Source organism: Oxyura jamaicensis, chromosome 2, assembly GCF_011077185.1.
Source record: "Oxyura jamaicensis isolate SHBP4307 breed ruddy duck chromosome 2, BPBGC_Ojam_1.0, whole genome shotgun sequence".
In the NCBI taxonomy this organism is placed as follows: domain Eukaryota; kingdom Metazoa; phylum Chordata; class Aves; order Anseriformes; family Anatidae; genus Oxyura; species Oxyura jamaicensis.
This window is the reverse complement of record NC_048894.1, coordinates 91,490,605-91,511,763: the sequence shown is the minus strand read 5'-3', so window position 1 is coordinate 91,511,763 and position 21,159 is coordinate 91,490,605. Positions and strand designations below refer to the sequence as shown.

Genomic DNA, 21,159 nt, shown 5'->3' with positions numbered 1-21,159 from the left:
TATCAGGAACTTTAATATAATTTTCTAACAATAACTTAATATAGCTCCACCTTTCCAAACAGGAGTAGCTAACGTAAACAAAGTAATAGTCAAAATAATTCAGTATGTGATATTCACACAACAGTGGTGCAGGACTGACTACAGTGATCAAGGATTTCTCCCCCGCTGCTGTTTTGACAGTGGGAACTACGTTGTCAATCAAGAGCACTGTAAGCAATGAGAATACAAAGTAAAAGGAAATTAACCAATCTTACTTGGGTTATTAGGTACTTCCCAGTCTAGGTTATCAAGCAAGTGAGGTCAATCACTGTATTATCTGCTGCTGTACTGTGGCAGAAAATCAAAGCACTTTAATGACACCAACTGAGAAGAATCAACCCTTTTCCAGGAAACTAATTAAAAAGTAAACATGCGAAAGAAAGACCGAGGGATGATTTCAGTTTTGTTCCTTGCTTGCTTTTTCCCGTGGTAAGGCCATCAAATAGTACCTTGGATTCTTTTCAAAAAAGCCAGAGCAGACAGAGCTCTTCAAATCTGTTGCAGACATTTTCTTTACTTTACTAATAATTTCCGTGGCTCTCTTCTGACCCTCTCCAATTCCCAACACGCTTTCTTAAAGCAGGGGCACCAAAACACCATATTCTAGTATCACTCTCCCTGCAGCCAACCTCACAATCAAAGCAACAATCCCCCTTCTATACAATCAATTTTCTCACTCAAGTTGCTTATTTGCCATGATGCCTGATTTTTTTCTCCCTCAAAGGTTAGGGCTCTTTAGAACACAATTCCTCTTTCTCTCAACAAAACTTGTATTCTTTAGCCTTAAATTCAGTATTTTGCTTCATGCAGCTAGCCTGAGGTTACCAAGCGACCCAGGTTGCTGGCTATAGTAAGCAGCCTGGACTTTTCACATCATCTGCAAATTTCATTGACAGGAATATTCTGTCAGCTTCCAGGCTGTCTGAAAAATGCTGAAAACATGTGTCTAACTGTGAACATTGTTGAAATCCACTGCAAATGCTCTCCCTCACTTAGGGCTCCTCATGCTGTTTATTGTCTGTGATGTGCTGGTTTAGCATGTGCTCTGTTGATGTTGCGTAGGGTTTCTTTTTATCAGAACATTGTGTAGGTCAAAGTAAACTCTAATGAGTAATTTGCCTGGGAATACTATAGACCCAAAGCAGTTGAAAGTACTGTAATCAGAGGTGAGGGACTGGAGTTCAAACACGACTTAGCAGAGGAGGGAATCGATCCTGGACCAAAGAGATCCTAGGTCACTACTACAATTCTGTGCTACAAATCACGACCACCACTGCTTCTGCCTATGCTCTGAACCTGCCAGTCGCCAATCCTACTTCTTTCATTTTGTAACATCTACCTCAAAACCAATTGTTATTTGTTGGTTAAAATAGATCAATGTGACTAAACCTAAATTGAATCTCTTTCCTCTGCCCTCCCTTTTCAAAATGAAAACCTCCTTCCAGATGGACCCACTATTTGTTATTTATTTCTTGGGTTGATGAAGTGATAAATCAGTTCTGTGCACAGTGTTGATATGCGTAATGTCACACAGAGATCCAGTAATTCAGTTATTAGTCTTGGGTTCGTAACATGCCAAACACTCTCAAGCTTGCTTACAATCTGCTCTTTGTAATAAAAAGGACAGAGCTCCAAAACCGCTTCTTAGAGACAAATTGAAAAGAAATTGACTTGATGATCTGAGAGGTCTTTTCCAATCTACATGGCTCTATGGTTCTAAAGCAGTTGGCTCTAGCCTGTCTTTCCTTTAGTACAATCCAAGTGAATGGTCAATTAAGTAAATAGGGAAACTGTTCCTGTTATATACATCTCTGATATATTATGGTCAGACAGGAAAGTGAAACACAGAAGTGCAGATAATCAGAAGAGAAATCACTCATAATAAATGAGGTATTCACTCCTTCTACTTTATGGGAAGAGAGAAAGGTAAGTTATGACACTGTGGTCCTTTCTGACCCCAAGTAAAGACTCAAAAGTTTGGCTACATGCTTATAGCCAAAATGCCTGAAAGGCAAGCAAGCCAGCAAACAATAGGAAAGACTGAAGCTGATTCTGCAACTGTAAAACTGCTGATAATTGAGAAAAATCCTATTTTATCTGCTTGTGTAAAATGTGAAATTTCAGATGTGCAATATACAGCTTTTAATGAAATTACATTTAATGTGTAAAAGTAATATAAACCCAATGTTTCTTATTCCTGTATATTCACTAGTTTATTTGAGCATTTATTAAATATTGTATATATTTCCATCACTTTTTTAAAAATATGAAATAATATTCTAAACGTCTTTTATTTTGGAGACTGAAGGTAGCTAAATTTACTTAATTATGATATATGAGGTAATGAATGTATTGTCTCCATCTTTACCTCAGAAATATGCAGAAGCAAGAAGCAATAATGTCCTAAAATTTCATTACCTATCATGCACAAGATGATCAAATATGACTGTCAGAGCTGAGCCAGCATGTAACAAGGCATTCGGTTTCATAAAATCAATCATGGTATGCTGAAGAGGAATATATTCCAACAGAAGTAAATAACATAGTAATTACAGCAGCAATATGAAACTACAAAGAAAGAGGAAGGAGTGTGGTAGTGACATGAGAACCTTCATCGCTATTTTGGAGGATCAGTCTCTGGGAACAGATTTATATATACATATATAAGCTCCCCCACTTAAGAAACTAGGGTGACTGGACTGCATTGTCCAGAAACATTTTTGTGTTTGAAGATGTATTTCCTTATATACCTTATTCTTACGAATCAGAAAACTTTAAGAAGTTTTGAGGTTCTCCTTCAACAAGTCCTGAAGAGAAAGTAGCTTTGTCTTCTGCTCCTCTTAATAAGCAGTAAGGCTATTCTTCAGCCTTCCAGAACAAGTTGTTCTTTTTCCTCTCTCATTTTCTGATCCTACTAGACCTTTTAATAACAAAACTCTTTCAATTTACCATAGCGGTTATTTGCAGATGCTATTATTCCCAGCACTTTCCATTTTTTTTTTCCAGCTTCCTTTCCCTACGTTTACTAAGGACTTCCAAATTGTTAAAAAAAATCTATTTTTATGCATCTATAAAACCTCCACAATTTTTTAGAGATACCGTCATGATATTTGCCTCATAGTTTTCACCTTGGACTTCACTCGGATTGTGAGCGGTGATGACTTGTAAGTTACTTTAAAAAGCTTTAAAAAGGTTGAAAAGGAGTTTCCTTTTGTTCCTCCAGAACTGAACTCAAGGCTCAGAGCAGCTCCCCCTCCCATTTCCCAGTATGACAAGACAGTCCAGAAAATCTAACAGTAACGGGAGAAGAACAAAGTCCAAAGATGCTTTTCAAGGCTCGAATTCCCGTTTTACATCATTTTACTTTTGGGGTAGTATGGTATGATGTATCAAGTCTGCACAGACATGAGAAGGTTTTACAGCAGACAAAGGTACACATTTAGGGGAACTCAGGCGAATTTGGGAAAGACGGTGTACAGTAGGAAGGAGAAAGAGTGTCAGGTATTACTGAGACATAGATAATATGTGCTACTATGTAAACAAGTTATATATATATATATATATTTTTTTTTTTTCCTAGTATAACCTGCCATAATAGGTAAACCTCATTGTGTGAGGTACTCATTCAGGGGAAATCTTAGCAAGCTTCCGGTGTAGTACAAGTCTGAGACTGAGTTGTTCAACTTTTCAAAGACTAAGACATGCAGAGAGAGCAGAGAAGACTAAATGGGCAGAGAAGGCATATGAGCAGAGTTATTGCTGGAATTATGTACTTGACTGGTTAGATCTGAAAATGATACAGTGGAATCCTAAGTTTTATTACCAAGGACCCCAACGCCTTGCAGAGCAAAAGAATTGCAGAAGGAGCCATTACCAGAACCTCAGGTGAAGAAGCTCAAAGTGTCAACATGTGTTTTAAGGTTTGGAAGAAGTTATTGTTGCTATCTTCTCCTTATGCAGCAATTTTCTGCTCTTACAATGTATAGGGTTTGCTCATTTTTTTTGTAATCTGAGGTAGCAGTATAATCTGAGGCGCTGTAAAATTATATGCAAGATCTCTCTTTGGTATCCAATCAAACTGGCAAACTTTAGGGTCCCATTTACTAAAATGAATAACCTCTGGAAGCTCCCTAGAAGAGCTCAACTGCAAAAGGATAACCATTTTCTGACTCTTGATGCCAGACAATTCTAATGATAGAAATGAGGATATAACCATGTTCTACTACCAGGGAAAAGTGCTAAAACATCCAGAGTGACTACGACCCCACTGGCACTACAAGTTGGAATAATTAGGTGATCCAGTACTTCATCTAAACGATATCTGTAATACTGATAAAGTTTCATTCTATCTGGGAAGCGGGAGACTAAGATCACTTTCATACTATAAAATTTTCACACATTTTATTCACTTGGTGCAGAAAATGAGCGTGGCCATCCATGTAACAAATAAAGAAATGAAACACAAGTCAGGAATACAGGGGAGAAAACAAAATTGAAAATGAAGAACTTACTTGTCAGAAGACCAAGTGATATTTAAAAAACCCTGCTGTTGTCGGTCAGTTTTGCAGTCACTCTGTGGTCTCAAGGAAGAAATCTAAAGATGTTGGGTATGTTCTGAAAAGAGGAATAATCAAGGACTTAGTAATTATTTTTCTATCATGTATTATAACAAAACTTTTCAAAAATAATAACTTTTTTTTTTTTTTTTTTTAATGGGGTTATTCATACATAAAATGACCTTTGATTCTGCAGAGTTTTTGGACTTCTATAAGACTATAAGATTAACTGCTCAGATCAGGCTACCTGGACTGCACATTATAACCCAGGCCCAAGAAATCAGAACAAGAAGAGTAATTATTTAATTCATTCACTTGCATATCCACATTTCTAAGCTGTACCAGTTGTGAAGAAACAGTGAAAATGAAAGAGACCTGTCTCCTTTCTGGTTTAATAAACCAGTATGCTGAAGTAATGCCTTTCCAAAACAGGCCCATAAAATCATGCCCCTAAATGTCTTTCAAACAATTGGGTAGAGTTCTCTGGCTGTCTTTTGGACTAGTTCATGTACTTGGCCTCTTTATTTGTCATCTAATAGCTCAGGATGTCCCTAGGTACTCGCAATATTATTCTGCATTTCAAGTCTAGCTTCTTAATTTCCAATCATCCATACCAGGCAGGACTGAGTAGAGGAGCTGTCTCACCTCCAGAAATCTGAGTGAAATTGCGAAACTGGGAGATGATCAGTGCTTCCATCTACCCAGACTGTGAAAGAGATGGGCACACTACCATAGGGCAGAACAGTGCTTGCTCAGCTTTAAAAGGGCAACATTTGATTAAAACCAGCAGAAAATGTTGGGAAGGCTCTAGTCAGGATGTTGGGTCCACACTGACAGTAGTCAAAGGGAAATGAAATCTAGGGTAGAAGAATCTGAAAATTCACTATGTGTCTTTCATCTTTTCACTGGAGTCACTATCCTTTTCTACTGCATTGGGTTTGTGTGACAAGGTTTTGTTAGCAGTGGGGCTGCAGGGATAGCCTCTGTGACAAGAGACCAGGGCCTGCTTCTGTGCCAGACAAAGCCAATTCCAGTCAGCCTGGCTGCTGCACCAAATCGATCAACAGACCTGCTGCTGACCAAAGCTCAGCCCATCAACCTCTGTGACAACACATTTAAGAAAGTGTACAAAAAAAAAATGTTGTGTGGCAACTTTGAGATGGAGGATTGAGAAAAATGTGTGAGAAACTGCCCTCCAGACACCAAGGTCTGAGAAGTATGGGGAGGAGGTGCTGCAGGCACCAGAGCAGAGATTTCTCTGCAGCCCATGGAGAACACCATGGTGAAGCAGGTATTTCCCTGCAACCCATAGAGAAGATCACATGCGACCAGATATCTACACTGTAGTGTTTGGAAGACCCCACACTGGAGAAGGGAATGATGAGTGAAGGTGAGCCTAGAAAGAAGGGTGGTAGGGGGAAGGTGGTTTTAGTTAGTTAGTTAGTTAGTTTCTTACTATACTGCTCTACTTTTAATTGGCAGTAACTTAGATCAGTTTTCCTAGGGTCTCTTATGACCATGAAGATAATTAAGTGATCTCCCTGTCTTTACTGTGATGCACAAGCTTTTCCATATGATTTCCTCCCCCTTTTCTGTTGAACGAGAGCGTGGCAGGGTGAGTGCATGGCTGCTGGACAAGGTCAATTCACCAGAGCTCTAAAATAAAATAATGTTTCCATCTCTGTCACAGATAAGCAGGACTGAGACTGCAATGGGAAAAAAATAAATTAAAAGAAAACTGCCTAGAATGCATGAGAATAAACAGAATTAGTAAGGAGCAGAACTCCTTCTCAGAGAAAGCCGCATGAACAGGTGAACTGGGAATCTTCAAAAACCTATAGTTTCTCTACTGCAGTGCAGCCACACATTTCAAAACAACATCTTGTGCTAACAAGCAAAAAGATTCATAATCCATGAAAGGAGAGTGCTGAAAACCTCATTTAAAATACCTTTGCTTGGCATGGCACTGGGGTCTTTAGCCCATAAAGGAATTTTCAACAATAATCACTGAAATATAACATAGCAAGTGTTTTAAAGTAAAATGAGACTGATTGACTTGCAGAAATAAATTCATTCTGTCAGCAGTTCTTTTAGAAACAACTATTTTAAGTTCTTTTGCAACTCGGTTTTAACAATCCTGAAGTGACTTATTTCATTCCAGCCCCAGAACTCCATCCTAGTATCCATTATGATGGTAAGCACATTTCAGTTATGAAAAAACATTGAAGGGCTGTGCATCTCCATCTGATACTTAAGACTATGGGAAGAAATCTCCATCAGGTTATTGTAGCAAGGGAGTGGTTTTAGCTTCTTTTGTTTTCAGTCAGGATAACCCTTACAGTGGCAAAATTAGCAAAACTCTCTTAGATAATACTCATTGAATGAACTCTTTCCTGAATGAGTTTCCTGTTAAAATTAATGTTCTGTTAAAATTATCACCAACCTGCTAAACAGATGGGGTCTGTGGGAAACATTCACACTGCTTCGCATGCTTATTGCGAGAAATCTCTAGAATAATAAAACCCAGAACAACACAAAATTGCCAGTAGAACTGAGCGAACATTAAATTCTACTAACAATCATCATGTTTATAGCCTAAAACACTCTTGTAATTTAGCCTTGTTTTCATGGCTAAGTAACTAAGGTCTTATACCTGTACCCTGGGAAATCTATGAACACATAGAGAAATTAACTGTTGCTTGGGAAAGAGAGCTTGCAAATAGCTTTACGGAAATGTCACCTAAATCCTCACCAACTGTCAAAAAAGAAAATGGTGTATTAGGAAATATTAGGAAAAGAACAGAGAACAGAGCAGAAGAAAACAAGAAAATACTGCCATATAAATCCTTTGCCCACATAACAGTTTGAATACTGAATACAGTTCCAGTCATCTCATCTCAAAAAGGACAGGGTAGGAATAGAAAATACACGGTGACAGATTGATCAAAGGTATGTAGTGGCTTCTATACTAGGAAAGAAAAAAAAAGCTTTAGGATTTTCGTATTGGAGGAGGAACAACCGAGGGAAGGCATTGTGACAGAGCCTCATAAAATCAAGAACAGTACAGAGAAAGGGAATAAGAAAAGCTTCTTCACTGTCTTTCATAACACAGGAAGCATGGTGATTCCAACAAAGTGAGAGGTTAGTGAGTTTAAAACAAACAAACCCAAGAAAGGATGTTTTCCACACAGATCACAATTAAACAGTGGAACCCATTGCCATGAGATGTGGTAGATACCACATACACGAGTGGAGTTCAAAAAGCTGAGGTGGTAAAGAAACATTGCCAATCTCTGCATTTTGCACAAAGAGGCAGAATGTAAACCTTCAGCTTCAGGAGCACTACGGAGTGCTCTGGAATGACACCAAGGGAAGTTACTCTTTGGTCTCATTCAGATACAGCTCATGGTGATCTCTTACAACATGCAGATGTTAGAAAGCATACTATGCCTTTAGCAAAAATGCAGGGAAGTTTTCTGGTAATCAGACCAAGTGAAGATTTCTTTTTTTTTTTTTTTTTTTTGGGGGGGGGGGTGGGGGGGAGAGGGGGACCGTATGAGTGCATCCATCATTTTGGAAACAAACAAACAAACAAAAACAAATATGTTTACCTACAGACCCATGATAAACTTTTAGTGTTTTGGCACCTCACACAAATGAGTAAATAAAAATGGCTACGCTAGGTGAAATAGAAGATCCCTCTATCTAAGCCAGCATCCCATCGACAGCATTGGCTACAATACAAATTTTTGGTTGGCATGACATATTCAGCTTTCAGGATATTATAAACTCTGAAAAGCTATGGAAACCTTTTTCATCCCAGACTCTGAATAAATACTATGATAGAAAATGTTCTGGAAGAAAATCCTCCTCAGGCCCAAGTCCAGGTTCACATCCCAGCTATTGCTGTCACACCAAGCTATGTCCCATCCCTTCTCTCACATGCTGATTTTCACGGAAAAATAACATGGGCAGATAGCAGGAAGAGGCTGTGGTATCAACCAAAGTTCAATGGTCTGGGCCACCTAGCTTAAGTGTAGCACGCATGACCAGAAATCTAGTCAGCCAGTCAGAACATTTTCATTACACTGCTATAAAAGCATTTTTTGAATATAGCATTCAATCTCATAGGAAGCGTCAGCCATCCCATACAAGCTGCCGAGTGGTGGAACTGGTAAGCCTTTCTCCTGTAGCATGACAGAGAGCAGGGTAAAGCCTTTTATGAAACAGCATCGGATGAAGGATGCAGAGATCAACTTTGCTTATTCACTGAAAGTTATCTCATTTTATCACCATGATAAACTGAAAGGGACAATTCCACATATTCTTATACATTTGTCTGGAAAATTCCTATTTGTCTCTCATGAATTAGCTTAAACAGTTAAGATGAAGATCACTAACTACATAGGGATAGACTGCTTTTTCTCTTTCTTTTCCTCTCTTTCTCTTTCTTTCCTTTTCTTCTCTCCCTTTTTCTTTTTCTCTTTCTTTTTATTTTTTCAAGGCAGGAAAGGCAGTATCATCATTTTCTTCTGTAAGGTGGGAGTTTTTTGTATCATTCTCTTTAAACTTCAGTAGCGGTTGGATGCCAAACCTGAGGCTTCTTAGAAGAACATCACCTAAAGACCTCCTGCCTGAGCAGGCTGAACTACTTCAACTTCAAATGGTATGTAAGCCCCTCTGCATACATTTATGCCAATCTGGAATCACATATTTGGGCTAAATTTAAGCCAGTTCCTGAGAGACTTGACCAAAAAAAAAAAAAAGTAGAAGAGGTATTGCAGAGAGGTACTGCAGAAAATATTATTTTAAAATATCCACCACATTGGAGCAGTTAATACTACTGAAATTCATAGTTTATACAGAGAAATGGCAACCATTCAAAACTGATGGGAAACAAATGGAGTTTACATCCAAAGAGGTGTGTCTGTCTAACTTTCTTCAACAGTTACCTAAGTTAACATGAAATTTTGACCAAGCCAAAAGACTTCCTTACACGGATATATACTTACCCTAATGTCTGTCCATACAGTAAGTCCGTTCAGGGGAAGCACACAAGCCAGAAGCACCATTTCTAGTGGCACAGAACCAAACTGCCACGAGCCCAAGGATGCTGATATGTTTATGCTGGCATTTCAGCATAGCAGAGCTCAGCAGAGCAGAGCATTTTTCCGCTAGCAGAACTGTTGTGTTAGTCTAGGGAAAGATATCCAAGTCCCTGACTGGCTGACAAAAGCCCCCGTAACACTCATCTTTTACTGGAGGCACAAGAAACCACAGAGCCCTTCCCAGGGTGGTTTTACTACCCTGGCACGAGGTGGAACTGTGCTGAAGCCCAGCCCAAGGAATGGTTTACTCATGGAGCAAGTATATCCATATTTCTGAGTCAGTAAGGCAAGTGCTTCTGCTGTGGGTACAACCACAACAGACCACACTGGCTCAGTCACGCTTGCAGCTTTCAGAGTGCACTGGGAGAATTAAACCTTGTGGTGCAGAACAGACCCCAGGTCAGCTGGAACCCCTGCTGGGAAAATGAGGCAGCTTAAGGACACCTGCAAACTACAGCTATGTCTACCAGGCATGCTGGTCCCCACCACTTTAGTCTCACCTACCCACCTACGCTTAAACTTGTCCAAAAAAAAAAAAAAAAAAACACCTTTTTGCTGTAGTTTTTATCAGGTCTACAAATGGTATGAACTATACACCACGTCAGCGGGGCTTGCCATTGGTACAAGAATTGGCATTAAACCTTGTACTGGCCCAGTGGCCCTGCAGCATGCATGCCTCAGATAACAAGCATGCACCAACAGCTTCTTGCATAGTCCTGGCCTTATTTTTTGAGGTTCGGTGCTCTTAGAGACGAGTAAGTACTGTTTTAAGGGACACTCGTGAACACAGGAGTGATCAAAGAAATCATTAAAGCAAGAGGAATAAGTTAAGGGGTAAAAAAAAAAAAAAAAAAAAAAAACCACCAAAGAAACCACACAGCAACAACAATAAGAACCAGCCCACATACTCAATCAGCTTCATCCTTTGCACGGGGGAGCGGGTGCCCGGGCGCCGGCAGCGGGGGCCGCAGGTCTGCTGCGTGGGGCGGGGCCGGGCCTTGCCGCCGAGATGGCGGCGCCTCGGGGAAGGGCCGGAAGGAAGGGCCTGAGGGAAGGGCCAGATGCCGCACGGACAGGTGGCAGCAAGGGGGGAGTAACAAAGTCAGAAACGGCTGAGGGAACGCCCAGGTCAGCGGAGGAGGTGCTCCAGGCATTGGGGTAGATCTCCCCTGCAGCCCATGCTGGAGCAAGTGTATGTTACCTGTAGGACTGCAGCCTGTGGGAGGGAGCCCATGCTGGAGCAGGGGAGAAGTGTCAGAGGGGAGAAGCTGCAGGGAGAAGCCCCTTTGTACTGACTAAAAGTGCTTTGTGCTGCCCAAAACCACACTGCTGGGGTGGGAAGAGAGGTGTTGGGAGTGAGGGAGTGGAGCTAAGCCTGCGCAACAGAGGAGGAAAGGTCTCGTTTTAATCTTTGTCTTCTTGTCTCTCACTGTCTGAATTTATGATAACTGGTGGTAAGTTAAATTACTTTTCCTCAAGTTGAGTCTGTTTTGCCTGTGATGATAATTGAGAAATGATGTCCTTGTCTTTATCTCAACCTGCAAACTTTTTCATCCTATTTTCACCCTTTGTCCTGCTGAACTTGGGCAGCGAGAGGCTGGTCAAGGCTATTCCATCCACCACATCCTTGGAGAAGGCAGTGTGCTTATGCTGCTTGGCCTTCAGTGGAACCAACCCGTCCATACTGGGTTTTGTGTACCTCAATTATGTACCTGAATTTTATACCTTCATTGAACTTAATCTGAACTGCCTTTAGCAGTCCTTATATAGGCAAGGAACAACTTTGTTCCAGGTGAGCATGAGGATGCAACCCTACTTTCCTACTACATCTATTGCAACCAGTTTGTGAAAACACTATCCAACCCTGTTTCCTGCTTGCAAGTTGTTAATGAGCACATTTCTGCCAATGCGTTTGTTAATTACGCACTGAATTATTTGGACAAAGCATATTTAGCCTGTGGGTTGTTTGTGAGCCATTTGCTGTTGGCTCAGCATTGTTAATAATTGTTTTGACTTTTGCCTTGCGTGCCTTATGGTGCTGGAAGAATAATACTGTTCACGAATGGCCACCTCACAGTAATAATAATGTTTCTGCTTATTGAACAGATGACAACAATGTTTGAAACAGACACAGGAGAATAAGCAATGCCTGAGTAACAAACAGTGACTAGCTACTGTGTTTGTTTGCACCTGGATATTGTTCGCATGAGTACAAAGTATTGAACAAACCAAAGCACTTCCTCATACCTAAAAGTAAATACTTCTCAATATTTCAAAAAAGGAATTGAGATGTCATCAAACCAAATAGCTGTTTGGCTCTAACAGACATTTAATACAAATGTTATTGCGGCAGTGAATCAGTTTAATCTATGAGGAAACAAGTTTGCTGTGACCAATGTGTAATTTTTAATGCAAGGGAAAATCCTGTTAGTGAAGGGCTTTTGAGTGACAGAGCTATGGGGACAACCAATTACATTTATTGCATTTGCTCTAAGTTTGGACAACCACGTGGAATTACTTCATTTGCTTTAAGCAACATAAGTGCATTTTTTTCTTGTTTTTCCTTAAAACCTATTTGCCACCTGAAACAATCACATCTGGTAGGGTCGATTCTTTTTCTTTGCCCCTGCAATACCACACACACATTTTTTAAGTCCCAAAGGCCTTTGGCATTGCATTACAATGGATCAGCCACCTCTAATACACTGAGAGGGAAGAAAAGCAGACTGCCCAAGAGAGGGATAGCAGACAATCTGCCCTGAGGCTTCACTATTGTTGTTTCATTTAGAGAGCCAGGCAATACCACAGTATCTATGACAAAAGGGGAAAAGATTTCAAGTCCCCCCAGCTGTAACCTTCTTAATTCAATAATGAGCATTCAGTTGGTCCCAACTGTCCATAAAACACTGAGATTTTTCATGGCTGCTGTGCTACTGCGTGCTTGTGATATGCTGTTCTTCTGATTTGAGCAATACTCCAAAATTGGTAAGCTCATGAGTAATCCTAGTCAGCGGACACTGTGCTACCTCATCCAGGAGAAAGGATTTTGTTTGTTTGTTTTTAATTATTATTATTATTGAAGATTGTTCTGGTGTGTTAGGAAGAAAGACTCATTTTTCATCTTTTCTAATTGCCTCACCTTAGTTTCATAAGGATATGCACTACACAAAGATATATATGAACATTACAGAGTTCAGTAAGCATTGCTTTGTTGTAGATGAACAAAAAAAGAGTGGGGTGGTCATCATGGTATTCTTGTTTCTCAAACTTGGACTGACAGCTAGGGAAAAGTGTGCAGGTAACAAAGAACTAGGGTTGTCTCACTGACACACTCTGTAGCAGATAGCCTCTTCTCCATGCAGTAGACACTGAGCAGTAATGGTTTGGAACAGGGAAACTCTGAGAGGCTGTGTCTAGCTAGTATGATATCTCAACTGAGAAAATACTAGCATATTTATTGTGGTGTATTGCTCAGGAGACATATTAAGCACTTCCAGAGTTATCATTCTCTTTAACAATAGGTACCAAAATCCTTTCCGAAACGAGAAGCAGTATTGTGCAGACTGTACAAAAAGGTTGGGTCACCTGCCTCAAAGCCTTTGCAGTAAAGGTGGTAGGACTAGAAATAAAATTCAGATCAGCTATCCCAGATGCTGTGCAAGTTCCATCACTGCAGACATAGATGACAAACCTCTACCAGATAAAGGACAAGAAATGACATAACTTGCACAGCACCACATAGGTGAGGCTTGCTTAACCTTCTGGGTGTTGCATTATGTCCTAAACTATACTATCTCTGGAATTAATTAAGGCTAATGAAATGGTGATGCTGTCAAGAGGCAACTAATAAGAAAAGTTTCACCGTGAATTGCTGAAAGTTATAGCTTACATCACAAAAATAATGTCCATTAAAGTACCACTCCACAGCAAAGAGAAACCAGTCATATTACAAGCATAACAATCTGCACAGAGAACTAACCGTATAGGAGATACACATTTACTGGTTAGAAAAATTGCTAACGTATTTTCAATGTAATCAACGATTTTTATTCTAGAACTACAACAACTGGATACATACCATATTATCAGAATCTGTGAGCACAGTCCCACTTCACTTATATATGAAATTGATGGCCTTACATTAGGAAAGAATCTCATTCAGGGACATCCATGAAGCTATTCTCATGATTAAGATGAGTAAGATTTCACTTAATGTGGGCAGCTGGCATCCCTTATGCATATCACACATTACCAGTTATACTGTTATTTTATCCTTACTCAGTGCTGCAATACTTAAAATGTAATTTCATCCATCCAAGCATCAATATTGATCCCTGGCTACACTATGTATTTCCAGTTAAACAGTGTGAAAAATCCCACCTTTTCAGCCATGGTTTTAGTTAAATAACTCAGCTGAAAGCTACAAGAATAGTTTGTATTCAGTTTTCTCATTCTACATATGAGAATGATTGGCAGTAATCTACTTCAAACAGTGATCTCCCATAGTTCTTCAACAAGATATAAGTGGAAACAAATAATTTTGATCAATCTTCAGTTTATACAAACAATAAATAGCATATTGCAATCAGTAAGCAAATCTGTAGGGGTACAGTTTATAGCAGCAGGTCATTTGCTTGTACTGCAATTTAGACTTCAGTCTTCTCGTATCAGCTTAGCAATTTTACCTGCTATGTTTCCCAGAACACTGTGGTGTATCCTATTGGCACAAGCAATTTGGCTATGCAGAAGCACAGTAATGTTTCCATAATTTAACTTGCAGTGCAGAAGTTTATGTTACCACTCCTGATGCCAAAAGGAAAGCCACAGTTGTTTCCATTGCTTACAGATTGTGACCTTCTTTTGCGAAGATCAGTGGGTCCTCTTTGATCATGAAGTGTGACCTCCCATGGAACACAGGAGGCAGAGTCCCACTTGGTTGTTAAGTTCCTGGCAGTGAGCCCAAACTAGTCCCTTCCCATCTGCATCTCACCATTCAACAACAAAGCTGTTTGTTTGGTGTTAGTGTAAGAAAATGGGATTCCTATTAGAAATTATGCTTGCCTTGCCTTTCAAGACTGTCTCTATCTCTGCTTAAGAGGAAATGGATAAAAAAGACAATGTGATAGAAAAATGAGTCTTTTCTATAGAAGGAAAGGAGGTCAGAGACAGGGATCTGTGGGATTACTGCTGGCCAACTTCTGTCATCCTGCTCCAGGGTAAGTTTGTCTATAAGATGAGGAAGTACAGTCTCTTCCATCAGCCAGATCATTACTGACTAGCTGTGGGAATTGAAAGGTTGCATGCTGGAACAACGCAGTTGATGGCTTCAAGCCCAGGCATTCTTAGGAAAAGCTGCAAGATAAGCAGGGATTCAAAAGAGTTGAGAAACTCTGAAAATTGTCTTGGGGGCTGAGCCAAGATGTTTGTAGTAGAGGCAGTTAGTGGGTCAGGGGTTGGAGGACAACCCAACCTTCAGTGCAGATAGTGGACAGTGGCCTATGTGAGACACAAGGGCCAGGAAACACTGTGCCTTAGTGCAGCATACACCCGCTGGTGCTCACTGCTGCTGTCCTTCAGGGGAGCAGTGTGCTTCTCTGGCACAACCTGCGCTGATGCAGGCAAAGGGTTAAGCCCACAGATGAACTACTTGTGCCCTTAGCTGAGCAGTATGTGTTAAGTGTAGTTAGTTGGACCTTGCTTATAACTAGTACGTACAGCAGTAGTTTACCCATGCTTTGTTCCACTTTAGAAGGAGGGGCAATGAGGCCTAAGGGAAATCTGACCCTCTCTGTAGCAAATTACCAACGCTAAACCTGACATCCTTGTCGTTACATCTGCAAGAGCACCACGGTCTATGGATCGAGACAGATGCCGTTATTTTAAGAGTACCAATTGCAGTAAAAGCGAAAACTTGTCAGAAGCATAAAGGTTCTTTGAATCACTACGGTATTTATAATAAAAAGAGAAATAAGTCACTATAAATATTTAAGTGTCTTAAATAAAGATTAATTAAGAACTAGGCAGGAAGCTGTCTTTTCTATTTAAGCAATAAATTTTTAATTGCAAAGAATGCTTTAGTAACAAATTGGGGCTTAATGGAGATACGTAAGGAGAAATCTGAAGGTCAGGGATAATGATCAGATACCTGTATTTATGTCTGCACATAGAATACTGCACCATACTTGTGTAAATATTGCAAAGATTACTTACAGAGATTCACTGAATAAAACCCTAAGTTTTGTTAAAGTGTTTACTGTCAGCTACTCAGAGATGCTGAAAAAATGCTTTTGGAATGCATGGGCAGGGCATTTGTTGGTTTGTTGGTGCCTTGGTTTGTTTCATTGACTCACACTTCCCCTTTTGGGTGAGCTCATTTTATTTATTTGTGCAAGCGCACACATAGAGTTTTACACAAAAGTTTGTATATAGCTATCCATCTAGGTTCACAATGCTCAGTTTCACCATTTTGAGTGCTGGGCACTAAGCTGAAGAAGTAACATTTTATAGACTGGAAAAGGAAAATGAATTCCTGCAGCATTAGTTTCATGAAGACAATTCTGAAATGCAGTTATATAATTGGATGCAAAAATCTCAAAGAAAATAACCAAACTTCATGAAAGATCTAGGAACTAAAACCTCTTGATATTAAAATTATGGGTCAGGCTGAAACCATGCAGTGTCACATCATATGAGCATGGCCTGCTACCATGTTAAAAGAAGGTCTCTTTCTCATCTTGCTTTTTTTTTGCACATGAATGCCTTTTGCATATTCACAGCTAAGAACAAAAGGTGAAAATAAAGGGCCAGAGAAAAATTCATGAAGTTCCCCTCAGTAATTCTCTTGATGGGACAGTCAACAGAAAGAGAGCCTCCTATTCTTTTCTTTTTATTACTGTTTGAATTTTCTGAATGCAACCTTCCAAATCTATCTCAGGGCACCAGCAGCAGAAGATTGCTATGATTCCTGACTGCTGATCAGCCCCCGTAATATTTTATTCTATGATTACAATAGAGCTCTGCTTGCTCTTCTCCTAGCTACTTGCTGGCAAACTGAAACTGAGAAATGAACATAAGCAAGGGGGAGTGGTTTTGCTTTTGGCAACTTTGTAGAGTCTCGCTTGAAATGGAAATGTTTTACTATTTTGTCTCAGGAATGAAGTTCCTAAGCAGAAACACAGCAACTTTGCAGACCGTATATCTTCTTTCTCTGGTATTAGCATGGCAAACACTACAGTTAGTATAAACTGTTAGCCTGCCACATTGCAGTTCTAGCAGCTTTTTTTTTTCTGGTGCTCAAACACTGGTACTTCTTATGCTAATAACAGAGCATTAGGAATATCCCATCTGTCCTACGGTCCATGGCAGAGGCAGGAGCCAACCTCCGTCTCTGCAAATATAAAAATTCCTAGTGAACCCCAAAGCAGACAATACTGAAGTGACATAATGAAGTGAGAGAGTAAAAAATAGAAAAAACAGGCAGTTAAATGCGAAAGTTTTTTGACTGAGTAGGCAAGGCGTACATCTGAATACACTGGGCCATATCCTTAAGTGGTATAAATAACCTAAAGTGCATTAATCTCAGATCTACATTGATTATTCCCTACAGCACAAGCCAAGAAGAATCCAGTGTTGGGCTCCTACCTTGCTAAGCCTTGCTGGCTTGCACAGTTCTTAAGACAAGATGAGAAAACAATTGTGAGGAGTTAGAAGCTTTTTACAAGATGTCTCCTTAGAGAACCTGAGCAACACACGTGGTGCACAGCCTGCAAGCTGCTCTGCCTTTCCAGAGGAGTCCTGTGCATGCTGGTAGGACAACCTGGGCGAGCCTCTGCAGCATCTCTGGCTCTACGCATGCTGTGGATCAAATGATGCCTTCAGCATCCCCCCTTATGTACTCAAGCACTTTCTTAACAACAACAGGTGCTTTTCCCTGAGAAAAGTCTAAAATCCTCTAAACATCTCTAAGCATTAAAAAGAAATGTGAGGAAAAATAATAATGTCTTTTTAACAATTTTGAGCATTGATTTTCCTGGTGAGTATATTAAGCAGACAGTCTTGTATAGAATTCATTCTCTATTGCTTCTTCAGCTGTAATGATCTTTGCTTCATAAGTCATCAATTTCAAATGTTCATTCTCTAAAATAACGACTGTCTCTCACTGCCTATATATTTGTCTATTTACAGCATAGGCCGTGTTTTTTGCTGGACCAAAGAAGAACAAATCCAAGTGAGTTAGACATCATTTGTAAGACAGAGTTCTATTTTTCTGCAATAAATTTACTGTATTGACTGATATATTTTTTCTGTCATAACAAACAGTTGAAGAAGCAAGGATGCCTCTTGTTTTCCTAAATATTTTGTAGGTGTAAGCTTTTCCTAGAGATTACATTTTAGGAATGCTTAATATAAACATAAAATATTAATGGTGCTGATCATTGTGTAAAGACATTTATTGGTTATAGTAAGAGTTCAATCTGTTTAGTTTTGCTAGATTTGGAGGATCAGAAACAACAATCAGAAACGCATCTGTACCAGGTTAGATTTGGAAATAAGCACCACTGCTGGCAAACTGAAACACAGTGCCTTTAAAGGTTATTTATAAGGGTTGTTTTGGTTGCTTAATATTGCATTTTTATGCTGATGTAACTGTTTATTTCAAAAGAGCTATAAATGCTGGGCTTACCTCTCTACTGAGGAACATGTGTTTTCTACCGAGGATTCTCCACTGAAGCCTGTAATTACGTGGTGCCATTCCAGTCCAGCTGAGTGCAGAATCAAGACCTGCATGTTTTGACCACCTGAGCCATCGTCCTCCACTTGCCCACACAACTCCTAGCCACTAACTGACATTTCCAGGGATTTCAACTGATGATCAGATCTGGCTGACAGAAGTCAAGATACAGAGGGTCTTTTCTATATACTTGTAGTTCATCTACAGCACAAATGAAACAAGTGTGTTCCTTAGTATAGATCTTTTTCTGTCGTTTGAGCAATGAATGTGTTGAAGTGTTGCTGTAAACAGGGTGGGAATACTACTGCTGTGCATCAGGAGTAAAACAAATAAGACAAGACAGTAAAAAAAGGTGCGTTCTTGCTGAAACAGACCAAATCACAGCATGGAACACTATTACAGAATCTGACAGCAGAGCACTAATTTGCTTCTTTGAATGATGCAGATTCAATCAATAAATCTCCAGCTATCAGAGTAAATCCTTCAGGAAGATAAACCAAAACCAGAAAATCAGAATTTGCTCTTCTTTTCACAAAACATTTAAAACATTTAACTATTTTTTTTTCTGCTGTGCCTTGTTCCTAAGGTATTGAGTCTATTCCAAAGCCATGCTTTATTTTCATCACACAAACATATCAACCTGCCTGTGCTCCCATTACTTAAACAAATACTTTAGTGAATTAAAAGGATTATCAAGACTTCTCAGGGTGCAGGTATATAAACACTTGCCAGGTGACAATCAGACTTGAGAGTAAAGCCCAGCAACTATGTAAGAATGGATATTATACATTAAAATATAGCCTGTGAGGGTATGTCAGCTTCAGCTCTGATTCATGTATCTGCAATGGCTGGGGTCAGCCTTGGTTAAAAGGAGCTATTGCATGAGTTCAGACAGTTTTAACACTGGAACTGTTTTGACTTGCTGCAGTCTATTTCATTCATAAATTCTTTACTGTAATATTTGCTTAAAAATCACATCTGATACTGGCCACCAGGTCCAGCTTCAGTGAGCCAGTGAACTATTTCTACACAGCTTCAGTTCTACAAGGTACTTCAAGTCCGTGCCTTACTCCCTAAGGTTAAGTCAAAGCTGCATATGTATGTTAAAATCTAGGCCAAATCAGGGATTAAATCCTATATTCTGTATCCTGGGCAGACCAAACAGAGAAAAGGAAAAGGAAGAGGTGACTAGTATTTATGATACTGGGCATGTGAGGGGAGTAGAAAGATCTACAGAGTTTCCTCAAGGGCTTCTTTTAGTCCTGTTTTCTATGATTCTCTTTCTTGATGGCAAGACAGAAGTTGACTGAAATTTTGGACTGAGTGGAATATTTGGTCTCTTTTAAGTCCTTACATGGGTGATAACAAAAGGAAGAGATGCACCATCCAATTTTCTTTCCTCCCCTGCTGCCTGGTAAGGGGTTGGGTGGCAGGGTGAGGGAGGGAATGACGGCCTCTGCAGGGAACTCTGAAACACTGTGAAGGGAAAAACTGACGCGTCCTCATAGGAGAGAATGACCTTGGCAGGTAGTACATTTAAAGTTAAGGGGATGGATGTCACTAAAAGAAGGAACAGAATAGTAAGTAAAAACTGAACTTCAAAACACAGCATTCTACAATGCCAGTGAGTTCCCCATCACTGCTATCACTGCAAGAGACTCAGTCAATTGAATTATCTGAAACTCTTACACAACACTTTTCGAATCACTAATTGTGGTTGTTAAGCTGTAAAGTAGCTCTGTTCTGGCAGAAAGAAATGAATCTAAGTCATACACCTGTAAACCTAGAAAGGGTGAGATAGTAAGTATCAATTGAAACAAACAAAAAACACAACACTTTTTATTTCAGAGGGCATCACCTCAACCACAAATTACTAAATCCCAGTTCTTCAGGGAAAATGTTTTAAAGACTGCACATTGTATTTAGTCACAACTATATCTTAAAACAATTATTTAGGGAAAAAGCACCTGCATTTGTGTACGGTTTGAATGGAGCAGATGACAGAATGCTTAAAGGAATAGAAATCCTCTTATATATCCACTTGCTGAATATTCCACCACACACTTATGTACTTTCTCCAGCCCTCTGCTTCGTGTTTAGCATGAATGTCACACGAGCACTTCAAAGTTACCCAATTATCTTCTTTCAATCCCTTCTAAAAGTTCTTATTTGCCATGATGCCTATAAATGTAGGATACAGTAAAGGAGATAGGAGGTACCACAGGAGGTCATTTATCCATCTGCCCAAGCCAGGATCAAATTATTACTGAAGACTGCTGCAGTCTCTACAGTGACAGAAAGACTGCCTGGATCCAAGTGACTTGTCCCAGTGCTGCCTGAACCCTCCTTCTCATCTTTCACACTCTTCCTTTCAGGAAGGATCCAAGGATAATGCCTTTTACTCCATTTCTGTGGAAATGAAGAACACCGTTTCCTTCCTCTACCGATGAAGCCAGTGTAATACCAGACCACTAGCAGTGCTGACCATTTACCTCACACATTTCACTGTTACCTTTATCTCCCTTGCCTTGCCCCTTGCCTCACTCAGCGAGGCAATCGGCTCTGGGGCAGATGCGTTCTGCAGCTGAGCGGGGGATCGAGGCGGGCAGGGCTTTTTGTCTGGCATTAAGGCCACTCGAGGCAGCCAAGGGGGCCGCCAGGACCCGGCAGCCCTCGTGAAGGAGGCTGATGAGGCATGGGTGCAGCCAGCAGCGCCCCGTCCCCA

At 40.1% G+C, this 21,159-nt stretch overlaps 1 protein-coding gene across 12 annotated transcripts in view; it reads right to left on the bottom strand.

Annotated features, from left to right (window-relative positions):
* The window catches only part of LOC118161812 (poly(rC)-binding protein 3-like), a 522,442-nt gene that overhangs the window by 178,047 nt on the left and 323,236 nt on the right, over positions 1-21,159 (bottom strand). For all 12 annotated transcript variants that reach the window (XM_035317460.1, XM_035317461.1, XM_035317459.1 and 9 more), the window contains one exon: positions 4,551-4,653. The gene's annotated coding sequence lies outside the window, so the exon portion shown is untranslated. The remainder of the gene's footprint in view (positions 1-4,550; positions 4,654-21,159) is intronic.